The 27518-nt window shown below is 40.2% G+C and overlaps 2 pseudogenes; both read right to left on the bottom strand.

Annotated features, from left to right (window-relative positions):
* LOC101444892 (golgin-45-like) overlaps positions 1-21432 on the bottom strand; it is a 65893-nt pseudogene extending 44461 nt beyond the window's left edge.
* Positions 21433-21960: 528 nt separating this feature from the next.
* On the bottom strand, positions 21961-23361 carry LOC101444428 (N-alpha-acetyltransferase 60-like; annotated as a pseudogene).
* Positions 23362-27518: the final 4157 nt, after the last annotated feature.

Genomic DNA, 27518 nt, shown 5'->3' with positions numbered 1-27518 from the left:
TGGGAGGGGTAAGGAGTGGGGCATATGGGAATCCCCTATGTTTTTTATGTAGCATTTACGTAAACTAAGTATCTTTTAAATAATAAAAAATAAAAAGACAACCTACACAATGGAGAAAAATATTTGGAAATCACACATCTTATAAATGACTAATATCCAGAGTGTATAAAGAAAACCTCCAACTTAACATCAAAAAGAGAAAGAATGCAATTTTAAAATGGGCAAAAGGCTTCATCAGATATCTCTCCAAAGAAGACATAGTGGTACCTTGGCATTTGTCGTTAATTGGCTCTGGGAGGAGCAGCAAGTACCAAAAATGACAAGTACTAAACAAATTTTTTCCATAAGGAATAATGTAAATAAATTTAATATGTTCTCAAAGTAAAGACAATTCACATTTTAAAGACAATATGTAAAAAGATAGGGTTATACATCATTACTTTACATGAGAAATAAACCTAAAAATTTATAAATACTTAGATAAAATAAAATAGGACCTTTACTTTATCTGTACTGAGAAGAGTCCATGGCTTAATGGGATGGTTGAAGGAGAGTGGTAAGGAGGTGAGGTTACATGGAGTGTTGCTGGAAGGAGAGTCTTCCTCCAAGAGAACATTGGGTATTTGCACTTCAAATGTTCTTTCTCTTTTCTGTCTTTTTTCAACTTGTACCACAGACTCTGACACACTCTTTGCACCTTCACTAAAAACTTATTCAGTGAGGACTGCTTCTGTCTTCTTTTCAGAATTCTACATAAGTGTGAAATTGTTTGGTCATTCACTAAATTCACATTTCTCCCTGTCAGAACTTTGTCCGAATAGTACTTCTCCACAAAGTTTTGAACTACTGCCCATTTTGCACACATTTCTTTTATCAAGGAACTAGGGACATCCTTCTTTATCTCCTCCTGACCTGAAGAAATCTCTACAGCTACCTCTTGTTGCTGTTTTTTTCGGTAGTTCCCCAGTGCTGAGCTCTTCACGATGTTCCTCCACTAACTCCTCAACATCAGCAGCATCGACCTCCATGGATTGGCTCAGATATACAATATCCTGCACAACTGTACCATCTGTACCTGCAGGCTTGGGGTCAACTCAACCCCTTCGAAGTCTCTCCGAGTCACAGCTTCTGGCCACAAATTCTGGCCTTCTTTTTTTGTGTGTGATGTAGGTTCTTCTTGGCATTTTTTTCCAAACAACTCTGGTCTCATCACAGTCAAAAACTTGGTGGGGGAATAAAGCCCTCTACATAGTCTTGAAATTCACTGACAGATTCACAGCAGCCTTTTCTTTTTTTGTGCTTGCTGCCTCACCATACCTTGTAACACTGTGGATGGAGTACTATACATTCTTTCTAATACGAATGAAGTGATGTTGTGGGTTGAACTGTGCCCCACCCCAACAAAGTCCTAACCCCCAAAGCCTATGAATGTGACCTTATTTGGAAGTAGGGTCTTTGCAGATGCCATCAAGGTGGATTAGGGTGGGCCCTAAATTCAATGACTGGTGTCCTTATAAGGAGAGCAAGATTTGAAAAGAGAGGAGAAGCCCATCTGAAGACAAAGGCAGAGATTAGAATTATCCTGCAAAAACCAAAGAATACCTGCGGTCCCCAGAAGCTGGAAGAAGCAAGGAAGGATTCTCCTCTGGAGCCTTCAGAGAGAATGTGGCTCTGACAATACCTTGATTCCAGCCTTCTGGCCTCCTGAACTGTGAGAGAACACATTTCTGTTATTTTATGCCACCCTGTTTGTGGAGTTTCTTACAGCAGCTCTCGGAAATTAACAAAAGTTTCAATAGAGTGCCTACCTTCGGAGAGCATGCAAGAACTGTCTTACATCCTGCAACGTTCAGAGCTTGATGGAATCAAAGAACAGTAGCAACTCCCAAAACAAATAGAATTTGGGGCAGCAGGGACTGGAACCTGAAATGGGCTGCATGGTACTTTATGCTCTAACATATACTACCAGATTTCACATGACAATGATGAAACTTTGATAAGTTTGATAAGTTATAGCAGAACACATAAGAATACAGGCTCTGGAGTCAAACACCATCAGAATCCTGGCTGTGCTGGATCTGCCGTTTACTTACTATGACCTTAGACAACCTGCCTAACTTCTCTAAACGTATGTCTTCCTATCTGTAAAATAGGGATAATGATACCTCATAGGTTTGTTATTAGGATTTTGAGATAATAGGTGCAAAGTGCTTAGCACAGTGCCTGACACATAGTAATTAGTATTCAATAAATATTATAACTGGATTGAATCTCAGGAAAGATGTTAAAGTAGAATTTACCACCCCACATTCAGCAAAACACCCTTTAAATCTCCTGTGCTCATTTCTTTCCCCAAAGTCCCACTCATCACAACAGTGAGCCCCCAAATTACTCTTCTTTGCCTCTTTGGAAACTTCCTCCCTCTCTAGGTCTCTTCTTGCCACATGCTGAATCGCTTCTGCAGGGCGTCTCCCATCTGGACTCTTGTTTAAGCTCTTTCCATTCTGCTTCTCCACCCATTAAGCCAATGACTATAACAAAGGTGCAATAACTGAGCAATAAAAAGATCCTTTTTAAAGCAATGGAAGTGGGAGAAACAAAGCTGTTTTTGTTCTGCCACTTTCATTATCCTCACACTCCCCCAAGTTGCATCCTTGTTCATATGTGCCAAATGTTTGGAAAACCATATAAACTGAACTTACTTATCTTTAGTTTGGAATTCTTAGATATTTATTAGACTCTTTTATGTATGCTGACCAGAGAAAGATCTCCTAATAGTGACTGCTCTGGAAAAGTCCTTGGTAGGAACTACAGGTTTCCTCTATGCAAGGAGGACATCTAGAGGCTGCTTATGAGGTAGGAGCCTATCTTCACATGTTTTTCCAATTGTTTTCACAGATCTAATCTAAACAAGTTCAAATATAATAAATATTAATGTATAGCTGGTCTTTATGGGGAGTAAGCAGATCTAAAGAGGTTATTCCAGGCACAGTAGAAGAACAATACAGGGGACCGAAGGATTTCCAAGTTGAAACATCTCTGAAGGATATTTAGGGGACAATTGGGGATATTTGAGTTTGGACTGAATGTTGGTTGATGTGATTGAGTTAATGTTGATTTATTTTCTTAGGTGTATTAAGGACACTGTGCTTGCTTAGGAGAGTATCACGTTTTTGGGAGATTCATGCTGACATAATTTAAGTGTAAAATATGAAGATGTCAGCAACCTACTTTCAGATATTTTGGCAAAAGATTAAATGTGTTCAAACATGGTGAGAGACGAAGCAAGTGTGACAAGATGTCAACAGTTGATGAATCAAGATGGGGAGGAATATGGGTATTCATTACACTATTCTTTCAACTTTTCTGCATATCTAATTTTTAAAATAGATATGTAAAAACGTTGAACAAAGTCACTTAAAATGTTACTTGATTTTGTATCTTAACTATTGTGACATCTCTTGTGCTATTTAGTTCCTGTGTTGAAATTTAACTTTTGTGTCCTATATTCCCACTACGCTGTAATCATTCACGATTATCCTCTGCTTTTTGCATCTCTCATATATTTGCTGATGCTAGAAATATAGCACAAACTCACAAATACTTGCTGATACTAGAAAAATAACTTAATGGAAAGTTTTGTAGCTCCCCATTTGTGTCATGTGCTTTCTGGACCAACTTGGGGCCTGAAAGGAGCTTCCTTCCTCCCTCTTCCCCACCCCCGGCTTCCCCTGGCTGACTCATCCATTCTCAAGATTCCCGTCCAAGGGGAAGCTTCCTTGACCACCTCTGGGCTCTTACGTCACTTCCCTACTTATCACACAGTGTATTATACTTTATTTTCTTGACTGAATTCCCCGCTAGACCATAGTTTCTTGAGGAGAAGGGAATTTTGTGTCTTTTTAGAACTGTAAACTTAGCCCCTGGCACAGAGTCTGGCACATAGTAGGAGTTTAATAAATATTCAGGAGATTGTTGTTATGGGGGGAGGAGTGGGGTGAATGTAATATTAAAAAAATTAAAAGACAAAAAGAAAAATAAATAAATGAATGAATGGTCACTGGAAGGGACAATTTTTAGGGAACCAACCTGGAACACAGCCATATCAGACATCCTTCTCCTCTCCCACCCCACCAAAAAAATATAGATATACACATATGTATTATTACATAAACATAAACTATAAAAAATGGGGGTTTATTTGGTATCAAAAGGTTTTTATTAGAATTGTGGCAAAACAACTTCTTAGAAAGAAGTAATGTATTTCCTACTGTCTTCCTCTTCAGGAAATACTCTTTTTATTGAATTAATCTTTATATTCTTTATTACAGTTTTATATTTATTTCCTGTTTAATACTTGGATTTCTGATCAATTTATTTCATATGTATACACACACACATATATATTACAATAATATTTCTGACTCATTATTCCCATAAAGGAAAGCTACTAAGTTTATGTACCCTTACTTATATCTAGCTATTTTAATTTGCTGCATTAATTTTAAATTCTTTAGTTGTGCATCCTAGATTTTCTAAATATATAGTCATATCTAGAAAATCAGTTTCCCAATATTTGTTATATTTTATAGAACAGTGGTCCTCAAATTGCCATATAGATACCTTTGAGGTATTCAAAGACTTTGCCAATAGAAGGTAGGCAGGGAAGCTCTATCATCTCTCCATGTCCTCAGCTTATGTATATTCCTTTTCCTAAAGCTCATGAACATACATTTCCCCTTCTCATACTTGGAAGGACACATTTTGGTGACAACACTCAGGATTGTAGTTAAACTTGCCAGTAGTAAACATACTCTAATTCTCTAACCCATTCCTCACTTTTCAGTGCAAGCAACTGAGTTCCAGTGAGATTTTCTGGTACCTATAGGCTATACTGTTCCACTTTTCCTTTCTTTTATTTATTAGAAGAATTTATGAAAATTATGGGTCCAGAAATAGTTTAATGATTCTAATTTTCAATCTGTAATTATAGCAAGAAAATAAAGTTAATTTTTAAAATTTATTTAGCATTTAGTAGTCTCTGTTTTCTTGCTGTCTAATTTGCCTAACTTCTTAGGATTATTTCTTTCCCCATTGATTTCTATCTTATATTTCTATATGAGAGATTCCAAATATTAACTTAGATTATTATGCCAATTGTATTATTTACTTCAGGAAATTGTGAAACTAATGACCATGTTCTCTTAAGTTTTACAGCTGATCCTTTCCATTTATTTTTTCTTTTTTAAAAAAGATTTATTTATTTATTTATTTCTCTCCCCTTACCCCCCCTCCCCCCACCCTGGTTGTCTGTTCTCTGTGTCTATTTGCTACATCTTCTTTGCCCACTTCTGTTGTCGTCAGCGGCTTGGGAATCTGTGTTTCTTTTGGTTGCATCATCTTGCTGTATCAGCTCTCTGTGTGTGCGGCACCATTCCTGAGCAGGCTGCACTTTCTTTCACGCTGGGCAGCTCTCCTTATGGGGCGCACTCATTGTGCGTGGGGCTCCCGTATGCAGGGGACACCCCTGCGTGGCACGGCACTCCTTGCGCGCGCATTAACACTGCGCATGAGACAGCTCCACACGGGTCAAGGAGGCCCGGGGCTTGAACCACGGACCTCCCATGTGGTAGACGGACGCCCTAACCACTGGGCCAAGTCTGCTGCCCCAATCCTTTCCATTTTAACATCATTTGGTAACATTTCAAGAGGGAGCATTCCAAGTTGTGCAGATAGAAGCTGCAGGGTATCTTCTGACCTAGTCTCAGAAATCAAAGTCAATTCTGCCATTTCCATTGGTTAATGTGGATCACAGGATTGGCCCTGTGATCCAGGGGACTTTTTTTTTTTTAGTTCTGAAGCAGTTGCTAGCAAAAAAAAAAGTCATTTTTTTCACTGTGTGATTTTTTTCATTGTTGTAAACTACACATAACAGTGAACAACTCAGAATTCAGTTTATCCTTTCATAGACTCCTTATAGTCTCTTCAAAGACCATAAATTTTAAAGGAATAGCATATAAATGATGTCTTTTTAACTGTAATCCCTATCTTTATTCTCCTCCTCAAATTATTTGCAAATTCTTCTTGTCTGACATTTTAGAAATATGATGTTATGCCAGGCCAACAGTTTTACTTCTTTTCTCCAACAAGCATCAATGACAGTCATCTTGAGGGCACATTTCTGTGGAGACTATCTCCTTCCATTCCCACAAAGTAAAATATCTCATTAAGATTTTTTAAGATAATATTTTGTGTGATCTATGTATCTTTTAAAAAAATGACAAAAAATTTGCTTTAAAAAAAACCTCATTAAATATTTCTCCATGTTTTAAGGAAACTGAAAAGTGACTCAAAACTTTTATTATAGGCGGCGGACTTGGCCCAGTAGTTAGGGCATCTGTCTACCACATGGGAGGTCCATGGTTCAAACCCTGGGCCTCCTTGACCCATGTGGAGCTGGCCCACGCGCAGTGCTGATGCACGCAAGGAGTGCCCTGCCACGCAGGAGTGTCCCCCGCATAGGGGAGCCCCATGCGCAAGGAGTGTGCCCCATAAGGAGAGCCACCCAGTGCAAAAGAAAGTGCAGCCTGCCCAGGAATGGCGCAGCACACACAGAGAGCTGACAAAACAAGATGACCCAACGAAAAGGAACACAGCTTCCCATGCCGCTGACAACAACAGAAGCGGGCAAAGAAGATGCAGCAAATAGACACAGAGAACAGACAACTGGGGTGGGGCAGGGGAAGGGGAGAGAAATAAATAAATAAATCTTAGAAAAAACTTTTATAATAAAAGCTTAATATGATATGTAAACAAATTGCACCCCTTTTTAGCCGTGTCAGGTACAAAGTGTATGTAATGCGGGACATTTAGTAAATAAGATCCTTTAATTCTTTGGTTAAGAAGTTTACAGATTGAACGGAATTTCCAAAATTTACATTTATTTTTAAATTCATTATAAACTTTATTTTTAGAGGTTTTAAATTATAGAAAAGTTATATTTGTTACAATTGATGAACCAAATTGAAGCATTGCTACTAATCAAGGACTAGCTTATGGTTTATACTTTGTTGCTGTATAGTTTTAGACTTTGACAAACATAATGTCATGTATCCATCACTGCAGTATCATACAGAACAAACCCAATGCCCTAAAAAATGCCCAGTGTTCTACCAATTTATCCCTGTCCTCTCCTCTGAAACTCTGGTAACCACTATCTTTATATCAATGTTACAATTTCTTCCATTACAAATGATAATACCTACAATAACAGTAAATCTACATTGGTCCATGGTTACCCCCCACCTTATGTTTGCTCAGTCCTCAGTCTTGAGAAATTTAGGATGATGTCTGCTGTGACTGTTTCAGATTGAGAGGGGTCTTAGATATTATGTAGCAGTTTGGTATTTATGAATTCCAAAAAGAGACGTTATGATTGTAAACTGATATGTTCTTCTGGGCGTGATACCCTTTGATTTTATTAGATTCATTTGAGATGGCTTTAATTAAATTATGTTAAGATTAGGACTTTGATTCAACAACTTCATTAGGACATGCAGGGTTGAGTCCCCACCCCCTTGGTGAGCTATATAAATGGACACTCAATCAAGAACACGGAAGTAGATACCCAGAGGATCCTGAGGCCCTGGGAAGAGACATGAACCTGAGAATTTACAGCTGACCTTGTGAAGAGAATAGAGCAGCTGAGTTGGGAAAGAAACGAGCCCCAGAGTAAGAGGGATGAGCCCTATGTCAGCCTACAGCTGAGATCAGAAGAAGGTGGGACCACAGAGCCTTAAGAGGAAAGAGGAAGGCTGAATCCTCACAGACAGCCTGCCATCTTGCTTCAACACTTGGCAACAGACTTTGGCTGAGGAAGTACCTCTTTATGGTACCTTGAGTTGGACTCTTTAGGGCCTTGTAACTGTAAGCTTTTACCCTAAATAAATACCCTTTATAAAAGCTAACAGATTTCTGGTACTTTGCACCAGCACCCCCTTTGGCTGACTAATACAGTGGGACAGATGGAAGGAACACTTTTGCTTGCAATTGTAGATACTCCCTGTTTTTTGGGATGAGACTTGTCCACCATCATTACAAAATTTACATTTACATGGTGTTTTGAATATGTAGATAGATGAGCAAGGTTTGGTTTGTATTTGACAAGATATCAACAATCTTTTATTTTATGTATTCTGCAGGATTATTAAAATCTTTGTAGGAATCAAGAAAACGATTTGAAACTCAAAGTACCTAATATTTAGGGGAACCATTTTTATTTTTGTTGCTCTTGTGATTTTAGGCAGCATTTGTTATACCACAGAAAGCCTGATTGTTGTTAGGATCTGTTAGAATCTGCTCTACATCATAGGGCTATTCTCAAAATTTCCTCTTCCTTTCCCAACAGGACATCTTAGTTGCAACCTCTGAATCAAAAAATGTAACTTTACTTAGTTTAGTGGAGCAATCAAGGGAAAGATACAATAATGCATCTTTTGGGGTATGCCCAACCTAATTCAGTGAAACTACTTTCCACAGAGAATTGGTGTCTTAAAATTATTGACTGATTTAGAAATACTTGCCTATCTCATCCTGGACTTGTGGGATGCAGTCTCAAGTTAGGGCTTTCACTTCCCCTTCATAATACCCATTCCCAAATTCTTTTTTGCAGATTTGCTAAGTGCTGTGTCTTGGTTATATACCTCCTTAATCCTATTGTATAGATCTTTTATTTATCATTGAAATAGCACAGCTGTTTAGCCTTCTTTTTCAGTAATACCTAAGTTATGCCAGTATTGTAATTGTTCTCCTTTCCATCATCTGAATTCTTAGAAAATATGGTCATAGAGTCCATAATGTCTGGAGATCCACAGGGCATATGGTCATGGCAGATGGATTTGGAGTTCTGTGCCATGTCAGAGGTCCCTACTTTGGAATTTGTGTACCTGAGTGTGATGGAGCTGGACTCAGATGTGACCTTCCTGCATATGCCTCTTGTCACTTTTACTGAACCTGTGGTTGGTACTAGGGATGGTGCAAACTCAGGGAACTTGTATCTCTGGACTGCCCATGTGCCAACTGGGCCCTGAGCCTCAGCAGAGTGGTGACTCCTATTCTCTGGTTCATTGGACTTACCCAGGTCAACTAACAGAGAGGTGAAGATGGTCAAACACTCCACCAGGGAATCAGGAGTGCCAACAACTGCAAGCAGAGGAATTGCATCCATCATCCATGTGAAATCTAAGCCCTCTCTTGATCTAGAGGTGGAGAGAACATCACCATCCCAAGGTCCACAGGATAGAGGAATAAAATATGGATTAGAGTGGACTTACAGATACTCTACTATAAAACTATTGTGATGAGCAATAGAAGAAATTGTAGCATTGAGGTTGAGAAAGTGACCACAGTAGTTGCTGAGGGCAGGGAGAGGGAAGAAGAGATGTGATGTGGGGGCATTTTGGGGACTTTGAGTTGTCCTAAATGATATTGCAGGGTCAGATGCTGCACTATATATATGCTGCCTTAACCCACTGAATGTACTGGGGGAGAGTGTGTACTACAGGGTAAACTATTATCTATGTGGGGCAGCAGTGCTCCAAAATGTGTTTATCGAGTGCAATGAGTGTGCCACCATGATGGAGGAGGTTGTTGGTGTGGGAGGGGTGGGGTGGGGATGGGGGTATACAGTAACCTCTTATGTGTTTTAATGTAACATTTTTTGTATGTGTGATGTATATATCTTCAAAAAAATACAATTTACCAAAAACGATGGGGCGGGGAGGTGGGGAGTGGGGTATATGGAAACCTCTTATGCTTTTTATGTTTTTAATTTAACATTCTTTGTGATCTATTAACTTTAATTTTAAAAAGTATAAAAAATTAAAAATTAAAAAGTCAAACTAGTGCTATCTTGATACAAAGCACAATCATTAATCCAGAAGAAAAGTCAAAAAGGACTGTTAACATACACAAATAAAACACATTTAAGTTTCCCATTTAAGTTATATCCCTTAGAGTAATGCAACAATGGATAATCCCTTACTGTCAACACTAGTCATGATTGCCAATCATGGAGGTCAGGGGGTTAAAAGAGTTAACAAGTGACTACAGAAGTCAGGTGCTCCATGTTGATCCATTAAAATCAGTGTTGCTTTTAGTCACTATTTTGGGGGCTATAATAAGAATTTTGTACTTTCTCCCCAACCTTCTGAGCCCTTGCAGAAAACCTGGATTTTTCATGTCTAGAGGATGATTTCCCAGCATGTGGGATTTTCAGTGCTAAAACTGATGGTCCTGGGCAAACTGAGCAGGTTTATCACACTAGCACTCTAGCACTGGAGAGAATCAGAATGAAATGAGCAAGAAGATCCACAGTGATCTAATGCCCAATTTTCAGAGACTGCAATATCAATCCCTGACAAAAAACTAATGAAATTACTTGTGAGCATGTGGAGGACCAAAAAACAATAACCACTGGAAAAGATAGCTGGTGATCATTAAAAACAACTCATTCTCCTCATGCCCTGCTGTTTTTGGAGAAGGGGAAGGGGGAAACATAAATAAATAAATCTTTTTTTAAAAATTAAGAAAAACACAACTCATTCTAAAGCTACCTTAATTCTTGTCTTTGTTTTCTTTGCCTTTTTTTCAATGTTGTGCTACCATCACTGCCATCTATTACCAAAACATTTTTATCATTCCAAATAAAACTCTGTACATTTTAAGCCTTAACTCTCTATTCTCTACCTTCACCCCACCCTACCCTCTGATAACCTATGTTCTGGATTCTGAATCAATGAGTTTGCTTATTCTAATTATTTCATATCAGGGAGAGCATATAAAATTTGTCCTTTTGTGCCTAACTTATTACACTCAATATGATATCTTCAAGGTTCATCCATATTTCACAATGTATCAGAACTTTATTTTTATGACTGAATAATATTCCATTGTGTATATTTACCACATTTTGTTTATCCAGCCAGTCATCAGTTAATAGACACTTGAGTTTCTTCCATTATTTGGCAAATGTGACTAATGATGCTATGAAGATCAGTGTGTGAATATATATTCAAGGTTTTTGGGGGTAGGTACTTTGCAGTGGTTTGCTGGATCATATGATAATTCTATACTAAACTTTCTGAGGACCTGCCAAACAGTCTTCCACAAAGTCAGCACCACTATACATTTCCACCAACAATGAATGGGTGCTCCTATTTCTCCACATCCTCCAACACTTGTCATTTTCTGTATTTTTAATATAAGCCATTCTAGTGAGTGTGAAATGATATCTCATTGTGGTTTTGATTTGCATTTCCCTAGTGTCTAATGATGTTGAGCATCTTTTCATGTGCATTCTGGCCATTTGTATATCTTCTTTGGAGAAAAATCTGTTCCAGTCTTTTGCCCATTTTAAAATTGCATTGTTTGTCTTTTTTGTTGTTGAGTTGTGGGATAACTTTATATATTCTGGATATTAAACCATTATTGGATAGGTGGCTTACAAATAGTTTCTCCCATCATGTAGGTTGTCTTTTTAGTTTCATGATGAAGTCCTTTGATAAACAATTAAAAAATTTTTTTATCAGTTTTAATTTTTCCATTTGTCTATTTTTTTCTTTTGATGCTTATGCTTTGGGTGTGACGTATAAGACACCATTGCCTAATGCAGCTTCCCTACATTTTCTTCTAGGAGTTTGATAGTTCTATCTTTTAAGAATATTTGAGTCTTTGATCCATTTTGAGTTGATTTTTATATATGGTATGAAATAGGGTTCCTCCTTTCTTTTTTTTGAAAATGGAATTCTGGTTATCACAGCACCAGTTGTTGAAGAGACTATTCTTTCCCCAATTGATTTGTCTTTCTCCCTTTGTCAAAAATCAGTGGCCATAAATGTGAGGGTTGATTTCTGGGATCTCAATTCAATTTCATCGGTCTATGTGTCTGTCCTTGTGCCAGTACCATGCTGTTTTGATTACTGTGACTTTGTAATAAGTTTGAAGATGAGGAAGTGTGAATCCTTTAACCTCATTCTTCTTTTTCAAAATGGTTTTGGTTATTTGGGGCCCCATATATGTCCAAATAAATTTGATGATTGACTTTTCCATTTCAGCAAATAATGTTGCTGGAATTTTTATTTGGATTGCATTGAATCTGTAAATCACCTTGGGTAGAATTGACATCTTAACAACACTTAATTTTCCTGTCCATGAACACAGAATGTCCTTCCATTTATTTAACTCTTTTTAAAAATTTCTTTTAGCAGTGTTCTGTAATTTTTGTGTACAAGTCCTTTACATCCTTGGTTGGATTTATCCCTAGATAACTGATTCTTTTAGTTACTATTATAAATGAACTTTTTTTTTCTTGATTTCTTCTTCAGGTTGGTTAATTGATGGTGTTTAGAAATACTGTTGACATTTAGGTATTGATCTTGTACCCTGCTACATTGCTGAATTTGTTTGTTAGCTCCAATAGCTTTGTTGTGGATTTTTAAAGGGTTTTCTGTATACAGGATCATGTCATGTTCAAATAAGGAAAGTTTCCCTTCTTCCTTTCTTACTTGGATACTTTGTTCCTGACCTTAGAGGTAAGGCTTTCAGTCTTTCATCATTGAGTATGATGTAAGTAATGAGTCTTTCATGTATGCCTTTTATAATATTAGGGAAATTTCCTTCTATTCCTAGTGTTCTAAGTGTTTTTATCAGGAAGCACTGCTGGACTCTGTCAAACACCTTTTCTGCATCAATTGAGATGATCATGTGGGTTCCTTCACTCTGTTAATGTGGTATATTTTTTTTCTGATTTGCTCCTCATAGTGCTCATCAGTAGTGTATAGAAATGCTACTGATTTTTCTGTTTTAATATTGTATCCCACCACTTTGCTGAACTCATCTATTAATTCTAGTAACTTCATTGTAGGTTTTTCAGGATTTTCTAGATACAGGATCATGTCATCAGCAAATTGTGAATTCATATTTGGGTGCCTTTTATTTCTTTATCTAGCCTAATTGCTCTAGCTAGAACTTCTAGAACAATATTGAACAGCAGTGGTGACAGTGGGCATCCTTGTCTTGTTTCTGATCTCAGTGGGAAAGCTTTCAGTCTTTCACCATTGAATACAATGCTAACTATAGGTTTCTCATATATGTACTTTACCATGTTGAGAAAGTTTCCTTCTATTCCTATATTTGGAGTGTTCTTATCAAGAAAGAATGCTGTTTTTGTCAAATGCTTTTTCTGCATCAATCAAATGGATCATATGATTTTTCTTCAACTTATTAATGTGGCTTATTACACTAATTGATTTTCTTGTGTTGAAATCCCTTGAACACCTAGGATGAAACCCACTTGATCATGGTGTATAATTCTTTTAATGTGCTTTTGGATTAGGTTTGCAAGTATTTTGTTGAGAATTTTTGCATCTATATTCATTAAATATATTGGTCTGTAAGTTTCTTTTTTCATAGTATCTTTATCTTGTTTTGGTATTAGGGCGATGTTGGCTTCATAGAAAAAGTTTGGTAATATTGTTTCCTGTTTGATATTTTAGAAGGACTTGAGCAAGACTGGTATTAGATCATCTTTGAATGGCTGGTAGAAATTCACCTGTGAAGCCATCTTGTTCTGGGCTTTTCATCTTTGGGAGGTTTTTGATGACTGTTTCAATCTCTTCACATGTGATTTGTTTGTTGAGGCCTTCTATTTCTTCTTGGTTCATGTGTTTCTAGGAATTTGTACATTTCATCTACATTGCCTAGTTTTTTGGTGTACAGTTAGTTGTTCATAGTATCCTCTTATGATCTCTCTTATTTCTGTGGCGTCAGTAGTAATATTCCCTCTCTCTTTTATGATTTTGTGTTTTCTCTCTTTTTTTCCCTGTCAGTCTAGTTAAGGGTTTGTTGATTTTGTTGATCTTCTCAAAGAACCAATTTCTGAGATTTTTGTTCCGTGGTTTTCTGTTGTTTTTCTCACTTTCATTTATTTCTATTCTGATCTTTATTATTTCTTTCCTTTATTTTCCATTATTTGGCAAATGTGACTAATGATGTTATGTAGATGTTATGTAGATCAGCGTGTGAATATATATTTGAGTCTCTGCTTCCAATTTTGGGGGATTAGCTTGCCATTTTTTTTCTAATTCTTCCAGGTGTACAGTTAGGTCTTCGATTTTATCTCTTCCTTCTTTTTTAATGTAAGTGCTGAGAGCTCTAAATTTCCCTCTTAGCACTGCCTTTGTGGAGTCCCATAGGTTTAGATGTGTTGTATTCTTGTTAGCATTTATCTCAAGATATTCACTGAATTCTCTTGCAATTTCTTCGACCCACTGATTATTTGAAAGTGTTGTTTAATCTCTATGTATTTATGATTCTTCCCTTTTTATGTCTTTTATTGATATCCACCTTCATTCCATAATGATTAGAGAAAGTATTTTTGTATAATTTCAATCTTTTAAAATTTATTGAGACCTGTCTTGTGATCCAACATATGGTCTGTCTTGGAAAAGATTCATGAGCACCTAAAAGAGTGTGTATACCTTGCTGTTTTGGGATATAATGCTTTATAAATGTCTGTTAGGCCTAGTTCATTTATCATATTATTCAAGCTCTCTGTTTCTTTATCCTCTGTCCAGATTTTTAGTCAATGCTGGGAGTGGTATATTAAAGCCTCTAACTATTATTGTAGAGACATTTATTTCTCCCTTCAGTTTTGGCGCGTGTGCCTCATATATCTTGAGGCACCCAGGTTAGGTACATAAATATTTATATAGTTATTTCTTCTTGGTATATTTCCCCTATATTAATATATAATGACCTTCTTCATCCTTTATAACATGTTTGTTTTAAAAATATTTTGTCTGATATTAGTATCACTGCTCCACATCTTTTTTGGTTACTATTTGCATGCAATGTATTTTTCCAACCTTTCACTTTCAACCCGATTGTGTCCTTATGTCTCTTGTAGACAGCATATAGGTGGTTCATATATTTTTATCCTTTCTATCAGTCTATGTCTTTTGGTTGGGGAGTTCAAGCCTTCAACATTCATTGTTATTGCTATAAAGGCATTACTTACTTCATCCAATTTATCTTTTGGCTTTCTGTTATATCTTACTATTGTCTGTCTTTTTACCCTTTAATATTTACCTTCCTAGTAATCTTCATATCTACCCTCTTCCCCAAGTCTCTTATCCTTGTTTTTTCCTTTATGCTGCAGTACTCCTTTTAGTATCTAGTGTACCTCTGGTCTTTTGGTAACATACTCTCTCCGTTTTTGTTGCCTGTGAAGACTTTAAAGTCACCCTCTTTTTTTTTTTAGGTAACAGGGCTGGGGCTTGAACCCTGGAACTCGTATTTGGGAAGCTGGCACTCAACCACTGAGCCACATTGGCTCCCCTGAGTTGACTTTTTCATTTGTGTGCTTGTTTTGTTTTGATCTGAATTTTTGTTTGTTTGTTTTTACGGGACATCAGGGACCAAACCCAGGATGTTCCATGTGGGAAGCAGACACTCAGTCACCTGAGCCACACCTGCTCCCTTCACCCTTTTTTTGAAGGACAGTTTTGCCAGATACAGAATTCTTGGAGGCAGTTTTTTTTCCCCAGTACCTTATATACATCATACCATTTTCTTCCTGCCTCCATGGTTTCTAATGAGAGGTCAGCACTTAATCTTATTGAGGTTTCCTTGTACGTGGTGCTTTCCTTTTGCTTCTTTCAGAAACCTTTCTTTATCTCTCATATTTGTCATTCTGAATAGTAGGTGTCTTGGAGTAGGTCTGTTCAGATTATTCTGTTTGGGGTGCATTGTCCTTCTTATTATTTATCTTTCATAAGGGTTGTAAAGTTTTCAGTCATTATTTCCTCAAATATTCTTTCTGCCCTTTTCTATTCTCTTTTTCTGGAGCACCAGTAGTACATATGTTTGTGTGTTTGACATTGTCATTCAATTTTCAGAACCCTGTTCCATTTTTTCCATTCTTTTCTCTTTCTGTTCTCGTGTCTTTTCCAGTACAGATGTTTTTTCCTCAAAATTCTGTCTTCAAGTAATTCAAGTCTGCTCTTAAGTGCCTCTCCTGTATTTTTAAACTCATCCATTGTGTCTTTCATCCCCATAAGCTCTGTTATTTTTCTTTGCAAGCATTCAACTTGTTTTTTATGCTCATCCTTTATTTTTTTGGACACATTTTCCTTCAATTCTTTGAATTGATTTTTGAGATTTGTATGATTATCATTGATTAGTTGTCTTAAATCCTGTGACTCATCAGGATATTTAGTTTGTTCCTTTGTATGGGCCATCTCTTCATGTTTCCTAATATGACTTGTAATTTTTGCTGATGTCTAGGCATCTGAATATGTTGGTGAATCTGTTCTGATGACTAACTCTCTCTTTTGCCTATATTTTTTTTCCACTGCTCTTCTTTGATTTTTGATTCAACTTATTCTGAGTCTTTAAAATTGCCCAGCTTCATTATCAAAATCATGTCAGGGACTCACTAATGGGGCACAGGTTTTCTCCCTGGAGTTCAGGCTGAGAAATCTAAAAGCAGATTTTCTCCTTACAGTTTCCTGGACAGCCAGCAGATGTCTTTTGTCAGCAAACCTTTCCACGAAAGTGTTTCTGGTCTGCCCAGTGCTTCTGGTCTGCCCAGAGTCAAAATTCAAAGTGGGCTCTGCTGGCCAAATTCACTTAAGAGAAACCACTTTCTACCCTCTACCACACCCTCCCTTTTCCCAGGGAGGAATGTCTGTTCTTCTCTCAGTGAGCTGCAGTGAGCCATGGGTTTTATCCAGGCTACATGCCTTGAGGGTGACACATGGGTAGTCTCAGCCACTGCTAGGGTTTTTAGTAACTTATGGTTGTCTTTTCAGGTTCTTCATCTCTCTGTCTCTCACCCTCCTGGGGGTTGTGCAGCACTGTACTGGTCTACTGACCCCCCAAAACACGTCCCTTGGACAGCTTTTTTCCCTTCCTTTATTGTTTTTGTGAGAGAGTTAAGCCCTGCCTGCCTGCCCTGATGCCATCTTCCCAGAAATATCCTCTGTCTGTTCACTTTTATTCATTTTTTAAAATCTCTCTTCCTTCCAGTCTGAATCACATCTATTTATCTTGTCTTCCAGTTCTATTGCCATCTCTAATTTGCTATTGAACCCCTCTTGGGAATTTTAAAAGTTTGCTACTCTGATCTTCAGTGCTTTTTGGGTTCATTTCATGATTTCTTTCTCTTTACTTAAATTCTCATTTTGTTTAGCATTTCCTGGTATCCTTTGGTTCTTTGTCTTTGTTTTCTTTTAGTTCTTTAAGCATATTTAAGACCATTTTTGTAAAAAGTCTTAGTCTGGTACGACCAAAGTCTGAGATTCTTTGTTGATGGTTTCTGATGGTTTAATCATTTACCACATCTCTAAGGAAGATAGTATTACCAGTTTTCGCTTATTTTTTTAAAAGTCTGTTAAGTCAATGGGGCCCCAGAGCATCTTACGCTGTCATTTTGGTGATGACCACTTCTACTCTGATCGTTTTTAATTTAACTTTTTAAATGAAATACATTTGATAGATTTTCTCATATTTATGGAAATGATGGAAAATAGAGATTTCTAATGATTTGTTTCATTTAATAAATATTGAATGAACACTTTGTGTATACCAGGCACTGTGCTAGTTGCTGGGTAAGCACTGTACTAGCACTGAGTAAGACCAATCTTTTCCCTGTCCTCATAGATCTTAGAATCTAGTGAATAAGATAGACATTAAACAAGTAATTACAGTAACATGTGATAAGTATTGATAGGGGATATATAGGTTGCTATAGAAACACATAGCAGTGTGAAAGTAAGTTATCTAATCTATACTCGGAAGTCTAGGAATTCCCCCAAGGGAGGGGATTTTCCACCAAGAGATAGATAAATAGGAGGCAAGACAGGAAGGGAACTGGATTTTAGGCAGAGGAAACAGTAGAAAAGAAATGCCAGTTTTTCAGAAAGCAGTCACAAGAGATAAAGCTATGAAGCTGGGGAGGAAGTAGGGAAGCTAGGTATGGTCTGGCAAGTCCTTTTAAGGAATATTCCAAGAATGTCCTAGACACTGTCATTTTCACAATGTTTATCTTGATGAAAAAAGGTATTTATTAAATTGATAATTAATATGAAATTGTGAAGAATCTGTATTTGGTCATTTGATGATGTAATGTTTCCAGAAGATCTTAAAAGGGTAGTACAATTGTCCTAAACCATAAGATACATTTTAACAAGGATAAGTGTAAGATTTAGTTTGAAAATATTAACTGCACATGTATGGAATGAGAGAACTGATTTAATTCTTATAAAAATAAAAAAGAGCTGGAGATTTTTGGTAGAATATACCTTAAAAAAAAATCTACCCAACAAATGTAATTCAATGTTGCTTTAAGAAAATTTGATCCAGACCAAGAGCAGATTCCCATCGCCTTAACACTAAAGTGCCGCAAAAATATTATATATACGATTAATAAGAAGTTAGAGCTATTACTAGATTTTGTCAACAACTCGAAATAGACTTCAACAGTCTACTTATTCCAACTTTCTGAACTTCTAACTCTTTAATTTGCTTTTCCCACTTGACCTGTTTCTTGGCCTTCTGAGTCTCTTATCCCCACTGTTATTTCCCATCTTAACAGCTCCCCTCTTGGATAACTTTTTATCTTGTTCAGTTTATGCTCACCTCTTGAAATAATCTCTCACGGCCACGCTCAACCCTGTCCCTCTCTTGTCCCTTTCATCTTGAGGGGTTAGCTATACCCCAAACTTGGATCAATCATAACCTGCCTATTACTCCTCTACACTGAAGCAGCAACAGAGAACTGCCCACTGGTGAGAGGTGGTGTCATTCCAAATTATGGTTTCCTGTATAAGTCAAACCCTCAATACCAATTGTCAATCCTTTTACTTATCTTTTGTCAGAGCCCTTTCCCATGCCCCTAAATGACCCTTCCAAACCTTTCCCATTTTTCTTAAACTTCTTAAGCAATCTCTACAATCTCAACCTCAGCAGATTTTTAATGTCTCCTATTTCATCAGGAAAATAGAGATCATCAAATCACAGTACTTTCAGCTTTCTGCTCACACCCTACACACTCACCACCATTTAAACTCGGTTTCCTCCAATCTCTGAAAAATAATTGCTTTTCCCCTGAACAGAGTTAATGTCCCCATATGTGCTCTGCATTCTAGTCTTCTCAGCCTACTTGGGGATCTTGCTTCATCATTACTGCCTCTTTTCTTGCTCCTTCCTCTCAGCCTATAAACTTTTTCAGGTTTTACCGTTGCTTAAATAACAGCTACTGCAAACATCAACAGCAACAATGCAACAACAAAATAACATCAACAACGAAATAAGAACAAAGTTTCCTTGATGACAGATCTGTTTCCTGCCCTGTCTTTCTCCTTCCCTTTTCAGCCAAGATTTCTGGAAAGAGTCCACAGATTAGTCTGACAGTGTCTGGTTCCTCATATGGCATAAACTCCTGGATGAGCTGGTATTTGCAGCCACTTCTTTGAAGTGACCCTGGCAAATGCTGTCAATGACCCCCCTTTTTCTTTCTTTCTTTTTTTAAAAATTTATATCCCCCCCTCCCCCCACGGCTTTTTTTTCTTAAGCTGTCTGCTTTCTGTGTCCATCTGCTGTGCATTCTTTTGTGTCTGCTTGTCTCCCTTTGTTGTGTCATCTTGCTACACCATCTCTCCATAGGCACAGGCAGTCAGCTTTCCACAGGCACAAACCCAGAGCCTCCCATATGGTAGATAGGAGTCCAATTGATTGAGCCACAGCCGCTTCCCTCTTTGTTTTTTAATTAGAGCATTTGTAGTTTTACAGAAAAATCATTCAGGAAGTACAGAGTTTCCATCTACCCTACCCCATAGTTTTCCCTATTATTAACATTTTGCATTAGTGCAATACCTTTGTTCCAACTGGTGAAACAATATAGTTATAATTACATTATTTGTTTCTTTCCCCTTCCCTGCCCCTGCCCCCCAGTTGTCTGCTCTCTGTGTCCATTCGCTGCATGTTCTTCTTTGTCTGCTTCTGTTGCCAGCGGCATGGGAATCCGTGTCTCTTTTTGTTGTGTCATCTTGTTGTGTCAGCTCTCTCTGTGTGCGGCACCATTCTTGGGCAGGCTGCACTTTTTTTCACGCTGGGCAGCTCTCCTTATGGGGTTCACTCCTTGCGCGTGGGGCTCCCCTACGCAGGGGACACCCCTGCGTGGCAGGGCACTCCTTGCGTGCATTAGCACTGCGCATGGGCCAGCTCCACCTGGGTCAAGGAGGCCCAGGGTTTGAACCTCGGACCTCCCATGTGGTAGGCGGACGCCCTAACCACTGGGCCAAGTCCGCTTCCCCAATAACTTCTTAATTGCCAGGTGCAATGGATGTTTCTCTCAGACTTTTCTGTTCTGCCTGAAAGATCTTGTGTTCTGCAAAGTTACACTAAAAATACCAAAGCATAGTGAAAGCCACTCAAAACCTACATACTTAGTAACTATAATCCTGATAAAAACAATAACAATTCTAATACAAATACTAGCATAGTTAAATGTCCACTGGCATTTGCATGAAGAATCACAGTCTATTCATTACAATCACATACCCTGGGGCTTGTGCTTCCTTCTTTGAGATGTAGCTCCTTGAAAACGTTTGCTTCTAAAAGAGATCACTTTCATTAAAATTAAAAATGCAATATTATAATCCAGGGGAACTGTCTCCATCAGCCTTCTAGTTATTTATTTATCTATCTATTTATTATTTTTTTATTCATTCATTCATTCATTCATTCATTCTACTGATTTGTTTGTAATAAGACAGAACACTACAATCTGCTCAACACTGGGCTGGACACGGTGGTGATTAGAGGGTAGGGAGGGGTAGGACAAGGCATCTGGGTTCGGTTACCAATGTCCAGGGCAGAACCCTCTGGAGGAATCTTCCCTTACTCTACGGGGCAGAAATAACAGTTACATGATGGCCATACATTCAGATTGGAGGGGACAGTGGGCCGGGGCTTTAGCACGAGGTCAGCGTCAGCACAGAGCTCGGAATGGTCAGTGCAACACAGCTCAAGCCTGCAGGCAGCCCCTCAGACACAGCTGGCCAGAGCGGGCTTCTCTTGCCCAGGGCTCGCCTGCATTCCGAGGACCCCCTTCCCCACTGCAAGGGCAGGAGGAGGACAAGGGCTGGCCCTAGCACCGAGAACCCCAAGAGCCCCGGCCCAGAACGACCTGAGTCACCGAGGCCAGCCTGCCCCCACTCCAGGCACCGCCAGCACACTGACGACCGCTGGGACAAGGGCCACACTTGAAGGACTCTCCTCCCCTGCTGCTTTGGAAGGCAGAGATGCAGCAACGGGCTTTGGGGACACGAGTGGAAGATGCGAGAAGTACACGGTGTCTGCACTCAGCATGCTGCAAGCACATTTCCCGGCACTGCTGTGGCCTCTCCCATCACTGTGCGGAGCCCCACCCCAAAGGCCAGGCATCCGTGATGTCACAGTCCACTGTCCCCTCCTTGCACCTAGCCAGGACTCAGAGCTGTGGCTCACAGAAGGACTCGGAAGGCTGGGGAGGGCTCGGCTGGCTTTGGGAAACTGCAGGACGCTTGTCCTCAGCTCAGCTCCCAGCGGCGCTTCAGCTGACTAGAGCAGTCCACATTCAGTGAGCAGCTGGGATCCTTTTGGACAGTAGAAGGCCAGCAGTGAGGGCCGCTAGGGGAATTCGTTTCCAGGGGAGGAACAAGGAACCACCCACGATATCTGACTGCTCGTGCTGGGGAGCTGAGCCCCAGAGTGCTGTGTTGGGGTGAAGAGCCTCCCCACTCTGGCCTCCACATGCCAGCGCCCCACGGAGGAACAGGGGCAGCCACCCTCACCCCAGGCTTCTCCTGGGTGACGCTGCCGTCCTTTGGGCTCACAGTGTTCTAACCTCCGGAGTCTTCAGGGCCGGTCTGTCCATAACACTTGTGCTCCTGCCTCCCAGGCGAATGGTCTTTCCAGCTTTGGAAGGAACATACAGAGCCCAGGCGAGGGAGCAAGAGTGAAGCCCCTTCCTGCCCCCCTGTGCCTGGGGTAGCAGATGCACGTGACCCCCGGGAATGCAGTAACACCCCGGCCGGCCCCGGGCAATGCGCGCAGGGCCAGTGACTGTCCATGGAAGGCGGCCGGGATGCTGGATGTGCAGGTGTCTGGAGTAGATCCACGGGAAGAGCCCGTGAGGCACCAGGTGTGCTCTGGGCCTGCAGCCTGGGCAGCAGAGGCCCGGTGGGCCACAGGTGGCTGCGTGGGGAGCTGAGGGGTGGGCTGTGGTGCAGGGATCTCGCTGTACTCCATGCCAGCCTTGGTGGAGATGCTGGATCACCACAAGAAGCTGCAGAGCCGGCTGTGGGCCTGGGGGTAGAACCTCTGCAGGAAGGAGCGGGACTCAGGTTGGCTAGACTGAGCCCAGGTGCTGCATGTAGTCCAGGATGGTCGGCGCAGGTGGCCGCCCTTGAGGTGAAGGGCAGAGGTGAAGCCATCTCCGAGGACCCCTCAGATGGAGGAGGAGTAGGGGAGGTCATGATGCTGCTTAAAGTCTCTGTTTCATAGAAGTTTATTGCTGTGTTGGTAGTGGTGAGGAACACACGTCAATGGTTTTGCCGTGGTCCTGGGCGGTCTTTGATATGCGATCCTTTAAGCTTTCAAGTAAGAGGGCACCGATGCCGTGCTTTTGGAATACTTTCACTGCTCCCAGGCTTAAGATGTACACAACTTGGGTGTCCATGGACAAACTGAAAATCATCCTTCTGTATCTTGGTCCTACTTTTAATTTCAGCTACTATCATTCCCACGAAGGCACCTCTGTAATTTGCAGCAAAGTAGAAGAACTTGTTGGACGTGATATCACTATTCCACGAGTTGGGTAACTTTGGCAGTTGACAGTGTCCCAGGTCGCTGGCAGGCCGGGGAAGTGGGCTATTTATTTATCTTAACAAGGAAAAGTATCACAGCAGTTTCTTCTTGTGTTCTTGCTGCTTTTCTAAATAGCTTAACTCAACAGAGAATAAAACCTTTTTTAAGGAGCTATCAGGTATTGAACCTGGACCTCGTATATATGATGTGGGCACTCAGCCACTGAGCCACACCTGCTCCACTAAAATGGATTTAGAAGTCATTAAACTAGTCACTTATTCACTAAAGAAAGGCACTTCTGTAGAATATTCAGCTTTTCCCCCCAAGTCTTCCTATATTGCTAAAGCTTTCTCTTTAACTGTAATAAAGCTTATTACCAATTGCTTCAAAACATTACAATGCTGAAAAAGATCAGAATGAAGTCTTAGGACTTACTTGCTCTTCTGGCATTGTTCTTCAATTTACCAATTATGTATGAGTAATTTGCATTAAATAAATGTGGTTGTAACAGGGCATTTATATTAATTGTATTGATCATGAGTATGACCAAAGATCAACTCGAACTAACTTAAGAAAAAAACGGATTATAATATTATTTCATCGAATCGAAGATATCTTGGATTCTAATAAGACCCATCTTTTATGAGCCACTGAGAGAGGAAAAACACTGCCAAATGAACCATGACACACTATCCACTGTAAGACATACCTTGTTTTCATTGATGTGAAAATATTGTGGAAAATGTGCAATAGAATACCATATAAGGAATGTGCCCAGTGGAACCAGAGCACAGAAATGCAGCCAGCACAGGCACAACAGAATCAGGATGTTGAATGCCATTGCTGTCCTTCAGCTTTGCTCCTTTTGGTGCTCCTCTCGGAAAGAAGAGCTAACAGCTGCATTGTTCTCTTTCTGCACATCAACTCTCTCTTCTTTTTAGTCCAAATGAAGGCAAACATGGCTGCCAAAACATCTTGAACTTTGCACTTTACAGTTTAGACTCCTGAAGAGGGACTGGCCTCTCTAAGATCCAGTTCCAAGATTTCCAAGGGAGAACTGTCATTGGCTCAACTTAAGTCAGTTGACCATCCCTAGGTCAATCTCCTGTAGCTGGGGTTGGGGTAAGATATCTAAGAGTTTCACGTTTTTAAACTCTAAATAGCAGACCATTATTCTAGATATTAAACCCCTTATATAGATAAGAGATAGGGCTTTCCGGAGGGAGGGAGTAATTATAATAGCAAATGCTGAAAACAAGATGGTAGCAAACCTGGTACCCCCTTCTTCTTCAGAGAACTGCTTCTACTATCCCATCTAGAGAAGCCTTCATGTTTGCCTATGACTTGTTTTTTTCAATATACTTTGGAAATCTTCCTAAACCTTTACATATACATCTATACCTATCTTGTCCTTTTTATTTTATTTTATTTTTTTAGTACTTAGCGTTACATTAACTTCCTGTATTAGTGGACAGTTAGGTTGCTTTCAAGTTTTTACTATTAAAAATAATACTGTCACCATACTTCAACATGTATCTTTGTGTGCATGCAAAAATAATTTGTGGGAATTACTGGGCAAAAGGATATATGCATTTCATATATACATATATATATATAGAGAGAGAGGTATCAGAAATTGAACCCAGGACCTCGTATTATGTGGGAAGTCACTGCTTAGCCACTGAGCCACATTGGCTCCCCTGAGTTGTTTTTTCATTTGTTTGCTTGTTGTTTTTTTGTTTTGTTTTGTTTTTTAGGAGGCACCAAGAACCGAACCTGGGATGGCCCATGTGGGAATTAGGCACTGAATTTCTTGAGCCACATCTGTTCCCCATTTCATATTTTGATAGATTTTGCTATACTGCTTCCCAAAGATGTATTCCAATTTACATTTTCACCACACATGGGCAGTTTGTTCCTCACATTAACTGTGACAATTCTAAATAGATAACTTCCAAAGAATTGGTTATATGCGATCTTTTTTAAAAGATTTATTTATTTATTTCTCGCCCCCCATTATTTTGTGCTGGCTGTCTGCTCTCTGTGTCTATTTGCTGTGTGTTCATCTGTGTCTGCTTGTCTTCTCTTTAAGCAGCAAAGGGAACCAATCCTGGGACCTCCTGCATTGGATGAGAGGCATGCAATCTCTTGCACCACCTCAGAATCCTGGTCTGCTGTGTCTCTTATTGACTCTCCTCTTTGTCTCTTTTTGTTTTGTCATCTTGCTGTACCAGTTCTCCATGTGGGCCAGCACTCCTGTATGGGGCAGCTGTCTGCTCAGGACAGCTTGCTGCATGGGCCAACTTGCCTTCACTAGGAGGCCCCAGGAATTGAACCCTGGACCTCCCATATGGTAGACGGGAGCCCAATCACTTGAGCCACAGCCACTTCCCTTTATGTGATGTTAATGTGGGCCCAGAGAAGAAACAGCTAACCCAACCTGTCAGACATGACTCCTAAGTTTTAAGTTATAAAGGGAAATAGGAGTGAGGCAGTAAAAGAAGCGTAGAATGGAGTAAAATGTAAAACAAAACAAAACACAACACACGGAAACTATTTAGTACTGGTAAGGATATGGAGAAACTAGAGCCTAATACATTGCTGGTGGGACTGTAAATTAAGCCATTTTGGGAAACTATTAGTTTCTACTAAAGCTAAACATCACATATCCTCTGATCTTGGTAAGTACCTAACAAAAATGCATATGTAGGACTTCCAGGAAGATAGTGGATTAGAAAGACACAGGACTCTCTTATCTCAAAGAAAAATAGATAGAGGACAAGCAGGTAGGGGAAAAAGTTCTATGGTGTAGAACACCAGGGGAAGGTTGGACACCTCCCAGAAGAGAAAGAGGCACAGGAAGAGAACCAGATATTAAGACCAAGAGTAGGGAAATGGATGGGGCTCAACCATTTGGGCTCCCATCTACCATGTAGGGGGTCCAAATTAGGCTCCCCTCTACCATGTAGGAGGTCCAGGATTCAATGCCCCGGTGAGGGCAAGCTGGCCTACGCAGCAATCTGGCCCACGTGGAGTGCTGACCATGTGGGAATGCAGCCCCGTGCAGGAGTGCTGCCCTACATGGGAATGCCACCCCACATAGGAAAGCTGCCCCGCATAGGAGTCTTGGCTGAGGTGAAAAGCTGGCGCAGCAAGATGACGCAACAAGAGACACAGAGGAGAGAAAATAAGAAGATGTAGCAGAAGAGTGAGCTGAGGTGGCGCAAGAGAGTAATTGCCTCTTCCCCAGTCCAGAAGGTCACAGGATCAGTTCCTGGAGCTGCCTAATGAGAATACAAGCAGACACAGAAGAACACACAGCGAATGGACACAGAAAGCAGACAATGGAGGGAACAGAATGGGAGAGGAGGGGAGAAATAAATAAAAATAAATCTTTAAAAAAAAAAAAGACCAAGAGTAGACAGCAACTGGAGCTGCTGGCACCCCTTCCCCACCCTGCAAGAAGGAAGCATTGAATTCTCTGGCCTTGGGCCTGAGGTTACAGACAAAGGGGGGGCGGGTCTCAGAGATCCACATCCCTAGGATAGGGGACAGAGAGGGACACAGCATAAGGCTGATTCAGCTTTTGACCCACAAATTTGGCCTGCTGTGTCCCACGACCCCTTCCAGGTCAAATGGGGCCTCACCATTGTTTGCCTGGGAAGCTGACATGGGACAAAAGAAATCTGACCCTCTCAAATGCCCTCCCTACTGATGGGTACTGGTTTTTGAGGACACAAAGGGTAGTTGAATAATTTCCTACCTGAGAAAAGAGAGGGGATTGGAGAACTGTGTCTGAGAAAGTTTGATTTGCAAGGTTCTTAACCTCTAGGCAGGAACCTCTGTCATATTGATCCTGTCTCTGTTGCAGCAAACACCCACCAACCAGCTTTGAACTGAGAGGCCTGCTGAAGAGCATCATCTGCTGGCCAACTGCAGAAATGCACGTGAGGGAATTAAAAGTAAATAAGAGGTTTTTCCAGCCTTTCCAGCCTCCCTCCCGAAGGCCCTTGGAAACAGGTGAGCAACACATTACTGCAGGGTTTCTTGATAAGGAATCTGTGAGCTTGAATTGAAATTCAAAAAAACATTATTTGGGAAGTGGACTTGGCCCAGTGATTAGGGCGTCCGTCTACCACATGGGAGGTCCACAGTTCAAACCCCGGGCCTCCTTGACCTGTGTGGAGCTGGCCCATGCGCAGTGCTGATGCGCGCAAGGAGTGCTGTGCCATGCAGGGGTGTCCCCGTGTAGGGGAGCCCCACGTGCAAGGAGTGTGCTGCGTAAGGAGAGCCGCCCAGCGCGAAAGAAAGTGCAGCCTGCCTAAGAATGGCACCACCCTCATGGAGAGCTGACACAACAAGATGACGCAACAAAAAGAGACACAGATTCCTGTGCCGCTGACAACAACAGAAGCGGACAAAGAAGAAGACACAGCAAATAGACACGGAGAACAGACAACCGGGGCAGGGGGTGGGGGGGAGAGAAATAAATAAATAAATCTTTTTTAAAAAAACCAAAACATTATTCTTGTGGGGATGTGTTGGCGTGGGTGCAATATATTTATCAAATAATATAGAGTATAGTGTGGATTTAGTAAGGGGTCCAT

The sequence above is a fragment of the Dasypus novemcinctus genome, chromosome 13 (genome assembly GCF_030445035.2).
Source record: "Dasypus novemcinctus isolate mDasNov1 chromosome 13, mDasNov1.1.hap2, whole genome shotgun sequence".
NCBI classification, from domain to species: domain Eukaryota; kingdom Metazoa; phylum Chordata; class Mammalia; order Cingulata; family Dasypodidae; genus Dasypus; species Dasypus novemcinctus.
The sequence above is the reverse complement of the archived record's forward strand: the minus strand, read 5'-3'. Positions and strand labels throughout refer to the sequence as shown.